The 15,225-nt window shown below is 40.4% G+C and overlaps 1 protein-coding gene across 1 annotated transcript in view; it reads left to right on the top strand.

Moving 5' to 3' along the window:
- Positions 1-15,225, top strand: part of LOC144264399 (EF-hand calcium-binding domain-containing protein 6-like) — an 80,654-nt gene that overhangs the window by 49,272 nt on the left and 16,157 nt on the right. The window lies entirely within an intron of this gene.

Raw genomic sequence — 15,225 nt, 5'->3', positions numbered from 1 at the left:
TATGCAGCTCTTCTGCAATATACACTGCTCATCATCAAGTATACACATAAGATGTTTCTCTTGGGATGTTCCATTAATCCTATTGGTAGAAGTGAAAGATCATTTCTATATGTGTTGATACATAGTTCTGTGCTTGAGATATGCACCAAACAAATGTCAGTATACTTTTAGGGGTTGACCCAACTCCCACTGAAGTCAAGGAAAGCCTTTCCATTGGATTAAGTGGGAGTTGGATGAGGCATTTAATAATGTAGAGTTCCTTTTATTATCACATTGTTTCTGTGCCAGATCTAGTTCTTTACTGCATGGAAAACATCAAATATAGTAACTATTTCACCCTGTCGCATCCAATAAAACAAAATAATTGCCCGGGAAGAAATAGCACTCACACAACATATTTAAATTCCATGGGAGAACTATAGGATTTCCAACACGGCTAAGTACCCACAACTCCATTTAACATCAGTAGAACAGGAGATGTTGAGCACTACTGAAAATCAGGCAGTCTATTTTTAATTTCCTTTTTGTTTAGTGCCTGTAGTTGAATCTTATGGCATGTGTCATAGGTAACACATTATTTACTCATTCATTATATGAGCAGGAAAAATATTTAGTAATATTTTCAGTTGCAAGACACAAATATGTATGCGTTCATATTAATGGTTGGTCATTTAATTACAAGACGAGCACTCTGTAGTGGGATATCTATTGCCAGGGTGTAAATTTTTTGAGCCTGATTCTGCCATCTTTGATTTCAGTGGGGCTATTTGTGAAGTAAAGTACAATTCAATGTGAGCAAGGGTGGCAGAATCTGGACCAAAGGGCATACAAGATTATTTTTGTCTTATGGTAATTACAGGAAGCCGTAATTGTGTAGATTCCAGTTATTCTCTTCCAAGAAGTCCTGCTTAATGAATCACTACATATGGAAAGACTTGTTGACATGGTTTTGACTCTTATAATAATCATACAATGATCATACAATCATACAATTTGAGCTACCATACCATATAGCTCATGGTTTAACCTAACACCATAGATGGGGCAAATCATATGCTTCTGGCTCAGGGAAGAAGAGCTTTGAAATCAAAAAGGGGCAAATTCTTCACAACCGAATGATCCATGGGGAAATCAAGCTCCTGTCCTGGGGCCTCTCCTCATTATACTACTTCTTGATCCCTTCTGTGATCTGTCAACATCGTGATCATTCAGGAGCCATGCCACCAATGGCTCCCCTCTGGTGTCTGTGCTGTAATCCCATCTAAAATAGTGAGTATGAAAGGCATAGTTCAGTGCTTAATGCTGTGAGGAATATTATCTTCTACAAGCTTTTCTGGTAATATTTATGCTCAGTTTGGAGGGGAATAAGATTCACAGAGTGGCATTTCCTGGCTCAGCCCCCCCTTCCAGCCTAACATCCAGCACAAGCTCACCGAGTTTATGCAGACAGAGGCTTCATGAGGCATAGATCATCCCTTTCCACTGCTTTCAGGGCCTTTCTGACTCTATCTGCTCATCTTTATGTTCTTTCTCCTGGCACTGGGGAGATGAGCATTTGGCCAAGTATGAAATGACCGTATATATTCAGATCTACCAGCTTACAAGTGGACAGAGCATCCAAAGAGCTAGATACAACTCCTTGAAATACCCAACAGGAGTAGTATCAGAGGGGTAGCTGTGTTAGGCTGGATCTGTAAAAGCGGCAAAGAGTCCTGTGGCACCTTATAGACTAAAAGACATATTGGAGCATAAGCTTTTGTGCATGCATCCGACGAAGTGGGTATTTACCCACGAAAGCTTATGCTCCAATACGTCTGTTAGTCTATAAGGTGCCACAGGATGCTTTGCCGCTCCAACAGGAATAGTAAATACTGTTCATTGTAGAACATTCCTAATATTTTAACATTCCTTTTTGTTTTTGAAACGAGATAGGATTTAGCATCCTTTTCGTTGTCACTGCTCCATTAATGAAGGGGTGTTATATAAATAACTGGAGAGGTTCCCACCTAAGAGAGGACCCATCAATCTCCATATTTAAGAGGTCAGGCTCTCGGTGGATGAAAATTCCATTAGGGATTGACTGTGTTGATAGATCAAGTGCATATAAAATATTTCATGCTTCAACTCTGGCTGAGCTATCCTGGGATTCAGTCTTTGGAAGTCTTCAGCATACAGTGTTTTCAGTGAATATAGATCAAGAGGCCCAGTAATATCCCTGAAGATTCTTTTGTGCACGACCGTCTCTATTTTGAGGTAAGCACAGCACACCAAAATAGGTTTACATTTTCATTCTTTCCTTCCTCCAGATTAAGCACCTGATTCTGAGAGGTGCTGATTATTATTAAATGTTTGTATTATGGTAGTACATTGTGCTAGGTACTGTACAAACTCATGGTAAAACACAGTCCCTGCCCCAGTGCGTATAATCCAATTTAAGATGATGTAACAAGTTTGTAACAATAGTAAAGAAAGGGGGATGGAGGACTAGGGCAACAGCAATAAGAATTTGTTGTTAGATAAGGTAGCTATGCGTAAAACTTGATATTTCCAAAATCTCTCTGAATATATAGATGTGTCTCCCCTTACTCTGATGCCCCGTTTACAGCTATATTGTGAGTGTGTGTGTGCTTATGCAGCATATACAGTACACACACACACTTTGTGCTGTATATACAATACAGCAGCAAAAGAGGCATCACAGCAAAGGGATTTGAAGTAGGACATGGGAGTCACTTTACAGATTAGTTCAGGAAAGCCATTCCTTGCATAAGGAGTGGAATGGAAGAAGGCAAAAGACAGACAAGTTAAATGAGAGCAGAGGCTCTCAGTAGGTGTTCAGGATTGGGCCCACAATGTGGAAGCCTTAAAAATCACATACATCTTTGTCTTAGTCTGGCAAGTTTTTGTGATGAGTGACAGAATTAAACCTAGAGCTTTTTCTTTTTGGGTCAAATTCACTCCTGTGTGTAGGGTAACAGTAGGCCCACTACCTAAATCACACTAAAACTCTTTAAGTAGGACTTATGTGGGACTGAAGTAATACGTGGCCTTTTGCTGGGTTCTTTTTAAACAGCTGGAGCATTTATCCCTTTCTAAACAGCTGAGAATATAAAGGGGTGTGTTAACTTTGGACTTCACTTATAAAGAGGGTTTGGTCTGGGACAATTGGTTTGTGTACATGTGCAGTTTCTGCCAGAGAGGTTCTAGTACTTTGATGTTGTTAATAGATAAATAAGCAGATGAAACCCATAAATAAGGCCTGTTTTCCTGTACTGTGCATAATAAAATGGCCATTTCAGTCATCACCGCTCTGTTGTATTAGAGGGATTCTAAGTAAGCTTGCAGTCAGGGATTCCAACAGGTAAGAGTACTTTGATTTTAAGTAAATTTCACAGCCTTTTGGCTCTCAGGCCTTGCCAAAACTACACTGAACTAATAGCTTCCTTAACCATTTCAGTAACAACTGATGCTTTCAAAACTTCCTTTCCTGGCCTTGAAATAGGTCCAAAATAGAACTCCTAATTCCGTGGGATTGCTGGTGTTGACCCATTTAATTATTTTAGCACTGGAATGTGGTTCACCATTATTAAAATTTCACTGTCAAGCATTTACCAGCTTTGTTCCTATATTTACAGTACCTTTGACTGAGATGTCTAAGACTTTTAAACATATGCTTTAAACAGCAGACAGTCAGCTCTGACATTTCTTAGAAATCTTTTCAGAAGGCCATGTGGAATAGTTCTAATCTGGGAAGAGCCCCTGACTCACTGTGTGATCTGACAGAGTGACATATCACTTGACCTCAGTCACACCAGCTGTAGAACTAGGTAGAAAAGTAGGGCCTTACAGAAAACCAGATGATGCATTTGAGCAGAGATTTCTTGGGTAAATAAATTACAAATCCTACTCCTTGTCTCGTCTCTTTTCTCCCTCCCCCCCAAAATAAACCTGATAGTAAGTTTTAAGCAAGAATTTGAATTGCAATATTTCCATTTTATTTGTACTTTGCAATGAACTTCTTTTTGCAGAGTAAGGAAATGTTATGCAGTGACCCTGTAAAAGTTATTTAAGATGCAACAGAACACACAAGGAGCAGTTTTTTGCTGATGATCTGACCAAGTTACCAATCTCAGATTCCCTTATTTTTGCCTGAATGAAAGCAGAAGCAAAGGGAAGTATGCCTAGAGTTCTGTCTAGGCAAAAATATCACAATCTGTGAAATCAGATTCTGTTAGTTATTGCCCGAGAGGAAAAGAGGGATAGTTTTAATAGAAGAAGCAATGATGATGAAGTTACAGTGTAGCTAGTTTGTAAATTTGAAGAAATATTGTGAAAGACTGAAGTTCTGGGCATTTGGCTGCAGGGGGCGTAATGTCTCCTCTACAGCCAGATGACTAAAACATTGTGGTTTGACTTGGCCTTTAGTAAATATTGTGGTTTGGCAAGGTAGAATCGGGTCTGTTATCTTAGTACTACATTTTTATAATTCATCTGTGAATCATCGACACTCTCAGGTGTAGAATAAACCCTGGCCAGAGTTATAAATGGATCCACACAGCTTTGGAGGCTGACGAGCATAAAGCTCTTTCAGACATGAATAACGTACTTCCCCTGCAAAGTGGAAATGGATGTCACAACTTGGTAAGAATAGTTTTATTTAACTCTTTTGAAATTCTTCTCTTTTTTGAATTTAAACAGAAGCAGCACAGCTTTTCCAACCTGTTTCTTATCTGGGAGATGAGTACCTGGAGAAGTACAATAGCATTGTAAGGACCTTTTCTGTGAGAGGGCCAATGGTCCTTTCAACAGCAAAAGAAATGATATGCAGTTCAGCCAGATCTGTTTCTAAGTAAGGTGATCTATTAAAAGTACTGCAGTTGGAACAGCAGCCTTCTCTGCCAAATCTTTTGACATTGACATTACCAAGCCTTTAGATTCCAGCTATCACGTGTCTAAGGATAACTTTAAAGAAGAGTCCTTCTCACCAGCCTTCCAGGGCACTCAGCTGTTAACTTTTATTTTCCATCTTTTATTTAACTGAAAACTTATCTTAACTAAGACACAGACTTTACAAATAGTGGGCCAGATTTTGCAGTGCCGGGCAGCTGGATACTCTCTTGCACAGGAGATTTTTTGGGTGGAGTAAGCTGGCATCACTGGCTCTCTGCCATCTATCCCTCCCCCAAACCTCTCTCCCCAAAGTAGGGAGATAACTAGGAGTTGAAGGGTTCATGACCAGATGGAGTGGGGCTCCAATGAGTCTGGGCTGGTGGAACGACCCTGTTTCAGCTGGTGAAAATTAGATCAGCCCTAAGCCTGCTATAATTTGTGCCAGAGGCTGGTTTTGGCAGTGGCTGCCCTGAGGATCGGAGGGAACAAATAGCAGCTCCTAACCCTTTTCCTCAGGTGTGTGTAGTGTGGCTCAGGCATACCTGAGAACCTGGTCCCATGTGCCTATTGCCATGTACTAAGGACTAATGTGAAAACAAGTTAAAAATGAAGATAAGGACATAAAAACAGTGACATCCCACTTCCATCCTATAATAAAACTTATCTTACACAATAACCTCTACTCGCACAGTCTGACACAAGTGTTCTGCTGTCCAAACTGCCCTGCACTGCTAGCTTTCTTGAGCCCTCGGGTGCTAGTGTCTGAGTACACTAGGAATGGTTGGTGAAGTGTGTCAGGCAAGTCTGATATAGAAATAGAAACACAACAGCACCTCCTGTTCTGCAGTGTATCTTTCCCAAACACCTTTACTCTGCCCTTCTAGTATCTAAAACTAGAAATAAACCTGAGCCACTAAGTTCCAGTCTGGAGCCAAACCACCCCAGTGTTCTGAAATGTTCTGGCTTTAGTCCAGCCCATTATCAAGATTGGATTTGAGTTTACCCAAAGTTTTGGAGTGTTAATAATTTACCCGTGGTTCAGGTCTGGGCCTTTCTCTACTAATAATCCTACAAATCACAACCTACTTCGCTCATTCTCAGCTATCTCAACATAAACCAACCCAACCAGAGGCTAAAGCAAGTATGGATAATCCAGATAAAGAAAAATTACCTCTCATGGTATAGAAATTTGCCTGGTCACTAACCCCTATCTAAGGGTATGGTGATCCTATCCACATCCTGTTAACCAGTGTCGGCAAATAAAGGGTGCTTATGAATTAGAGCAAAAAATTAAAGGGCCATTGTCAACCTTATTGTGTTTTCTAGCTTTGCTTGAAGAAAACAAGTAAAAAGACAAGGATGGCACAGCAGGGAGGCTGCCTAGGAAGACAATGCCCCCCTCTAGCCTTCTTGTGCTTTAACTCCTTCAGCGCCATCAGGCCAGTGACTAACTCCCTTAGCTGTTAATACATGACAAATATAAATATTATCGGCCAGAAACTGCTCTCAGTTACATGGAGACAACTCCCATCAAAGCCACTAACGGTGGTAACCTTGTAACTTGGAATAGGAGTTGTCCCTAGTTATTTTAGAATCAATTAATTAGCTCTGCACTGATAATGCTTAGATTATTATGACTGGACAGTTTTTTTTAAAATCAAATTTAATTTTCACCAGTGACACTGTTAATTTTTTTAATTCCACTCATCTTGGAACATTAAACTAATCACTTTCACTTTCTGGGTTCAACACATCAAAGGATAATTTAGATCTTTTTAATAAATATGCTTTCATCTATTTATCTTCATTTCATACTGTTTTGCTAACTTGTTGTTGAATCACTAGCAAGGCTCTCGGTGTTTCATAGAGAAGAAAAGAATATTTTATGTCACTGGAATGCATGTGATATCTGATTTCTGCTATGTTGTTATCTCTCTATTTTTTTGAGAGTCTGAGAATCATAGAATCATAGAATCATAGAATATCAGGGTTGGAAGGGACCCCTGAAGGTCATCTAGTCCAACCCCCTGCTCGAAGCAGGACCAATTCCCAGTTAAATCATCCCAGCCAGGGCTTTGTCAAGCCTGACCTTAAAAACTTCCAAGGAAGGAGATTCCACCACCTCCCTAGGCAACGCATTCCAGTGTTTCACCACCCTCTTAGTGAAAAAGTTTTTCCTAATATCCAATCTAAACCTCCCCCACTGCAACTTGAGGCCATTACTCCTCGTTCTGTCATCTGCTACCATTGAGAACAGTCTAGAGCCATCCTCTTTGGAACCCCCTTTCAGGTAGTTGAAAGCAGCTATCAAATCCCCCCTCATTCTTCTCTTCTGCAGGCTAAACAATCCCAGCTCCCTCAGCCTCTCCTCATAAGTCATGTGTTCTAGACCCCTAATCATTTTTGTTGCCCTTCGCTGGACTCTCTCCAATTTATCCACATCCTTCTTGTAGTGTGGGGCCCAAAACTGGACACAGTACTCCAGATGAGGCCTCACCAATGTCGAATAGAGGGGGACGATCACGTCCCTCGATCTGCTCGCTATGCCCCTACTTATACATCCCAAAATGCCATTGGCCTTCTTGGCAACAAGGGCACACTGCTGACTCATATCCAGCTTCTCATCCACTGTCACCCCTAGGTCCTTTTCCGCAGAACTGCTGCCTAGCCATTCGGTCCCTAGTCTGTAGCGGTGCATTGGATTCTTCCGTCCTAAGTGCAGGACCCTGCACTTATCCTTATTGAACCTCATCAGATTTCTTTTGGCCCAATCCTCCAATTTGTCTAGGTCCTTCTGTATCCTATCCCTCCCCTCCAGCATATCTACCACTCCTCCCAGTTTAGTATCGTCCGCAAATTTGCTGAGAGTGCAATCCACACCATCCTCCAGATCATTTATGAAGATATTGAACAAAACCGGCCCCAGGACCGACCCCTGGGGCACTCCACTTGACACTGGCTGCCAACTAGACATGGAGCCATTGATCACTACCCGTTGATCAATGAAGGTGGCTAAGATCCATCTGTGTGATCTCTAGCATCTTGTATTTTGTAAAAATGACTTCCAGTGATCATAAAATCATAGACAACAGGGCTAGAAAGGGCCTCTTGGGTCATGTAGTGTGACTTTCTGAACTGTGCAGGACATTTAATTGCACATTCCCACTCTGTCTAATGTAATCTGGCTTGAGTACCTTCAGCAACAATATCTCAATAGCCAGTGAAACAATCAGCTATCTCCATTTACACAGTAGTCTATTCTAATGCATACACTGTGATAAGCAAATTTTCCTATTGAATAGCATGAACATTTTCATATTTTACTTTTAGCTTATTACTCTTTGTTAAATATCTGATGTGAATGAGACCCTTCCTTCCAAAAATTATTTCCTTGATGTGCCCTTTTAGATTGTTCTAGAGTATTCTTTAAACAAACAAACAGACAGACATTGACTTCAGGGATTAATAGATTCCTTGTAGAATAGTTTTTCTCCTGCAGACCTTTTCAGGTGTTTAGGTTCTGGTGTTGTCCAGCCAAATGGTTCCTGATTATAGAATTTTTTTTTCCTGTCTTTCCTTTAAAAAGGCTAGGAAAGTCTTTCAAAGGAAGCCTGTACTGTGCATGTGTCTTAGCTTTCTGATTCACTGCTTCTTTCCCTAAAACGAACCTAAAGAAATCTGTGTTTCTGGATTGAAAGCAAAACATACAGTACATGGCTACTGACTAAGTTGTTATATTTCCTCTAAGGTATGTATTTTATCTTCCAAAGAGGCAGATCCTCAGATGCAATTTGAGGAGTACTTGGCACAGCTGAAGGGTGATGGTGCAAAGGTGCCCCTTATGCTCCTCTGTGCTGAAGGTTGCCTTACAGTGCACAAACTGCCGAAATCCTCATTTCCCATCTACATCCTGTAACGGGGTCGCGACTCCGCCCCATCCTCTTTCTTCCCAGAACCTCCCAGACACCACCTGGTGTACCCTCAGTGAAAGTTTTTTAAAATTCCTTCCACCAATATCACCATAGTCCCCCAGGCACTCCCCTGTTTACAATATTTGCTGAGCTTTAAGCCATCTCAGAGGTTTCCGTACTCTGAGGCCTCTGTAAGACTAGCTTCGTATGACAAGGCTCAACTACCCTCCTTATTAGTAGAGACAGAACCAGACCTGAACCCCAGGTAAATAACCAAAACAACCCTCCTACATTTGGAAAATGTTCAGATTGCATAATTACGCACACAAAGAGCCAAGTAGTGACAAAGTTCAGATTGCATCTATTTCCTTCCTTCCTTCCTGTGCCTCTTTTATCAGCCCTGGGCCAATGGGATTAATTGAGTTTTTACCCCACCCAGCCCACCAGCCTGATAAGATAATTACCCCCAATCAGCTTCTCCTGGGGCCCTAAACAGCATCAAAGTGATCAGAGTGCAGGCTCACCGACTCACACCCGGCACTCTGTCACACACTCCTATCCCAGCAGTTGGGAGGGGGTGGGGTGGGTTCAGTGCCACTTTCTACTGGCAGAGTGGCACAAAGCATCAAAGTCTGGCCCAAAATATCAACGTCAAAGAAGATATATTGGACCATTCTGACCATGAAAATGTTAAATATATCAACCCTCCTGCGCTGTGTCTGAGGGTGTATGATACTGTAATGTTTGAAAAGTCATATGAGGTCATGAGATGCTATGTTCTTATATTTGCACCAGAAGACATTCTATCAAGATGACAGTTACTGCTAGTTGAGACCGCTGTATCCTTTTTGATCACTGTTATGGAATATCCGTATTCCACTGAGTAATACCTATGTAGCTAAGGTTGTAGAAAAATTTATAATATATTATTTAAAAAATTTAATTTATTAAATTAAAGACTATAACAAAGGTATGAGTTAGTTTTGTACATGCAATCTGAACTTTGTCACTACTTGGCTCTTTGAATGCCTAATCATGCAATCTGAACATTCTCCAAATGTAGGAGGGTCGTGTTTGGTTATTTATTTATTGGTATATGGAATAACTATTTAGTTTTGTGAGGTATTCTCCCATCATCTCTTTGGTAACAACTCCGTGTTCTGGAGCCTCACCCATGGTCCTTTGCATTATGTCTCCTTTACCTTTAGCCTTTTTGTTGAGAACTGAGTAACAGTAGTTAGTATCTATACTATTTTAGTGATTTTTATTTTTTGTTCTTCTTTCTTACTAAATAGCATTCCTGATTCTTCCCTTACTTATCTTTTTCTCTGGATTTATTTGTAGGAAACTTATTTCATTTTAACTCCTTTAAGGTAATGTAATTGCCGAGGCATGTTTGTCTCGGTTACTTTATCACTTGTATGCTATGATTTATTTACTTTCAACATCACCTTTTTTCATTTCCATTATAATTCTGTTTTCCGTTTCAGTTCCTTGCTAACTTTTGTTACCCATATTTTTCCTTGGGAGCTCATTATGCTTTGGGCTCTTAGTATTGTGTCCTTTTGAAATGCCTGTCAGTCTTCTTGCAGCTAGTACTTTTTCCCATTTACCCTCCTTTTATTTTCCTTATGTTAATGTTTGCCTTACAAAATGGTAGTGTCTTAGTATGACAATCCACTACTTAACCTTTCTCCCTATCCTAAATTCAGTTAACTTAAACTGTATGAGCAAACTGGAGTCTTCTCTGACCTAGCAGGATGCAGTTGGATGAGTTCCAAAGAAATTCCAATCCCATCAGAACTCAGAAGCAGGATATTTGTAACCTAGTTATTACAGACTTCTAGTTTCTACAGATTAAGGCCCCTATACTGCAGACGCTTAAGCCTGTGCTTTAACTTTACATATGTGCATAGTACCATTTAAGTCAATGTGATATTCACGTGCACAGTTAAGCACGTATGTAAGTGTTTTTGCAGCACTCGGCCTAACTCTTGCAGTTTTCACATACATCACAAGGAACAAGTGGCCACACATTAAGGTGTACACTTTATTAATTCACCAGCCAATGATTAATTAATTTTACTTCAAGTACAACATTCCCAAATATCCCATGACTTCTAGTTCCACTTCCTTGTCAGTTAATGTCAAATCCAGGCTCAGATCACCTCTGGTACTGTTTTTTGCCTTTCATGTTATAGAAAAGTACAATGTCGTTAAATTTTGATGGCCTGGGCTGTGGAGTTCTGGCTGGTTACAAGCACTGTGAGGCCAGAATTTAAACCAATCACTATATTTCTAAATGTTGTTCCTATAGAAAATTTAAAATGATAATTATAAATAAATATTACTTAGCTCGTAGGTAGCATTTATCATCAATAGATCTCAAATTGCTTTACAAAGGAGGTAAATATCATTATCAATGTGAAAGCTGAAGCAGAGAAAAGTTTTGTGATTTGCTCAAGGTCACCCAGAAGGCTAGTGGCTCAGGTCCAGGTCTCCTGAATCGAAGTCCAGTGTCCTATCCACTGGGCAACACTGCTTGCCCTAGAAACAGATCATTAAGAATTGAAACAAAAAATTAAGTTCTAGGATATTCTGAGTTTAATAGTAATGAACCATACAGGGCACCTATTTTGAGCCCAATCTTAGGGCTTCTCTTCACTACTGGGGGGATTGACGCTGCTACAATCGATGCAGCGGGTGTCAATTTTGTGGGTCTAGTGAACGCAGCGCAATGAAGACACTGGGGTAAGTCAACCTAAGTTACGCTACTCCAGCTGTGTGAATAACATAGCTGGAGTCGATGTAGCTTAGGTTGTCTTTCCACAGTGTCTTACTATGCTGCGTTGATGGGATACGCTCTCTGGTTTACTTCCCTTACTCATTTCGGGGAGCTGGAGTACTGGGGTCAACTGGAGAGTGCTCTGACGTTGATTTAGCTGGTCTTCACTGGACCCTCTAAATCAATACCCACTGTATCGAGACCCAGCCACACATGCATTAGAATGTCACCAGCAAAACACATTGAGACTAGTTTCAGAGTAACAACCGTGTTAGTCTGTATTCGCAAAAAGAAAAGGAGTATTGTATTCCTGTTGTATTACTATTGTACTCCTTCACGTTGAGACTAGTGGGTTGTGTGGGTGAAATCCTAAAGCTTGTATTGGGCAGATGTTAGCCTCCAGAGTGTGTGTGAATAGGTGCTGGTGTTTACACCTGCCAAGAGTAGCTAAAGGTGGGGGGACTTTGGTAAATTTACACCCCAGAATTTCTAACCTCATTGACATCAGCATGTTTGTGGAACATGAGCACTATTTTACAAAATCTCTTTATGACTGGGTCTTTGATATCTGCAATTGCTGGTAAAGCATCTATTGAACTGTTTAGTCCAAACTGTTTGGTACTGTAAATGGGCAAAACTCCACCGAAGTCTGGGGACTCCTTTGTTCCATACTGCGCCAGGGGCTGACTCCAATATTGGGGAGCTGCAAAGATGGCATAAATTTGCCTTTGAACCCCATCTCCTTCTTGTCCTGTGTTGAGCCCAGCTCAGAGAATTCAAGCCTATAATTTCATTGCATCACCCGTTAGCCAAAACATACTAATGATGTTGGCAGAGTTAACGTCACCATGTGTTCATATTTGCTACTGGTGGATAAATGACATGTAGAAGCAGGAAATGAGATTAGATTTCAAAATTGACTTTTGCTAGATAAGGCTTCTGTGCTGTAGGAATCTGATTTTGTTTCTGTGATTAATCCAATTTTATGCAGAGCTTTAGGGTATGTCTAAACTGCAGATGTGCTCTTAACATGGGTTAGCTACCTGTATTAGCTGACTTTGGTTAAAATAGCAGTTAAGACTCAGCAACTTGGTGTTTAACTTGCTAGCAGTTTGAGTTAAAAGCTATCGGGCAGCTTGGGGTCAAACTTGAGAATCCTTTCTGTATAATAGACCCTTCTAAATAAACGTATGGCAGGGGTTGTTTACCTTTGAAAAGTGTCTACTGTGTAGGTATTATAGCTCCTTTTCATATTGCTGGTTAATAAACTTTACCTGTTATTAGTGACTTGTCGTAATTATTACAACTCTCGTGGAGGCCAAAGTTATACACGTAAGCACTCACGCGCATCTGTGGCTCATGCAGCAGGCATTTTCCATGCAGAAATGTGAAGTTTTGCACATGTAGTAGGTGTAGCACTTTTTTTGGAGGGGCAACACAGGCACTGATGTTTGAAAAGTTGGCCCGTAAAGCCCCATTGATTTCAGTAGGATTTTGTTTTGTAACATCAAGACAGTTTCCTAGGATGCAATGCAGAGTGTTGTTAATGTTCATTAATGACTAAATCCTGTAGTCTGTATGTTGAATGTGTGGAAGATTCAGTAACAAAAGACTATTAAATAAGGGCTAGGATTTGGCTCTAACAGAATACATTTTGATGGATGAGAAGCAGTTATCCTGCTATACACACTATCACAGCAAAGCACATTACACAAAATCTGGCTCAAGCTCCAACAGGTTCTGCAGGTTCATTTAGTGCTGCACGGTTCTCTGGCAGCGTATATAATATTGTAACATCTCAGAAGGCTGTCTTACAGGTTTCAAGGTTTCAGAAGACAAATAGCAATAGGACTATTGGCATTTTTACTGATTTAATTCAATCCCTCAAATAAAATGTTGAGTTAATATTTTAGTGATAAGCAGGGCTGTTGGGTGCCCAAGGTTTTCAGGTGAGTCCTGGAAATTTTGGCCATGAGCCTTAAATTTAATATTTAATAGTATGGGAAAATATCACACTGTTCAGTGGCCTAATTACCATCCATTCCTCTTAGTTGACATAGAGACATTTATTTTGGGATGAAGGTGAAAGCTCTGAGAATGACCAAAACATGAGGAATATTTTGAGAGAAGCGGGCAAATGTGTTGTATGCCTTGGCGCTCTTTATAAGCCTGCATCTCTGCTTAAACTCAGGTGAGATTTCAGTTCTCATGGAGCAGTGCAGTTTTACAAACTCTGACACCAGCTGTTGACATTTGCTGTGATGAACCATCTCTTATTAGTACCTTCAACCCTTGGGGGATTTAATCAAGAGATTTACTTACCAGATACAGTCAAACTCCAAATATTTCTCTATAGGACACAAAACCAGCAGGACTTCCCATCACAGGGCATTAACTGATGTGATGCTATCGTTTTCAATATGTATAACTTCTTGCCTTCAACCCCCATGCTGAGTTCTTGTGTTCCTTTTTTCCCCAAGGTCATGTCCTACACAGAATCCCCACTGTGACTTTGCTCTTCTGGGTCAACAGCAACATGAGATGACAATTTTCACCCTTTATTATTACTAGTCTAAACTTGGGAGAAAATAAGATTCCTATCTATTACATCTTCAGGTCTCATCTTACAGGAGACAGGGTGGAATATAAAGACTGACCTACTGCAAGACTTTAGACGTCCTGTGCCTTTAAGAGAGGGGTAGCAAGGATGGCGTCTGAGCTGGCTCTGTAACTTTCACAGATTGTAGCTGTTTTCTTCCAAATAATAAACGTGATATGAAAAGCAGCTGGCAAAGGCTTCTTATATTTCTTCTAATGGCAGCACTGGAAATATTTCATGTGTATATAAAAGCATCCATGTAAACAACTGTTGTTTTCTGCAACTATTGTAAGTTTCAGTAAAACTTATTAAGTACTGTTTCTCTTTCTTTTTTTGAGAAAAGAAAAATCCTGCATTTTCTGCTATTTCCCAAGAGGCTTTTTATCTGTTTAAATCAACTAGGGATTTTTCACATATTGACATAAGCATTCATTTGCTAATTTGCCGGACATTAAACTGCATGGCACCTCCCCGGTGTTCTTGAATGAGACTGAAATACTTGGGTGCTTAGTGCTGCTCAGACGCCTCATCGTTCCAAGTACACATATGGTTTTTCCTCCTCTATCTCCTAGATAAAAGTCACTGTTTGATCGTCTTAAGGAAAAGAATGAGTTAAATGGACCAATATTCTAGCCTTGGCTCTAAAACTGGGCCTTTTCAGAAACTCCTCAGCACCTGCAGCAGCTAAGTCATTTGCACATACATAAATAAATAAATTAACAATGAATAAATAATTTAATCCCAGCACACAATGCCACCTTGCAGATTTGATCCTTTGCTCCCAGTGAATTTGTCCATTCCTAATTCTTTTTGATAAAGTCCTCAGATACTTGCTGACTGTCAGGCTAATTTTCTTATTGTTTTCGCTTGATTAGTTCTGTATGACCTAAGGTCGCCCCTAAAATCCACATCTCTCGTGAAGACTCCGAAAGGCCTTCTTTTTTTCAAAAGGATGGAAAGTGCCTGCCATTTCTCCGGACAAAAGCCTGGAAGGTTTTCAGTTATTAGCCTCCTGAAGCAGCCCTTTCGCTCACCCAAGC

Source organism: Eretmochelys imbricata, chromosome 4 (assembly GCF_965152235.1).
Source record: "Eretmochelys imbricata isolate rEreImb1 chromosome 4, rEreImb1.hap1, whole genome shotgun sequence".
NCBI classification, from domain to species: Eukaryota; Metazoa; Chordata; order Testudines; family Cheloniidae; genus Eretmochelys; species Eretmochelys imbricata.
This window is presented reverse-complemented; position numbering and strand designations above follow the sequence as displayed.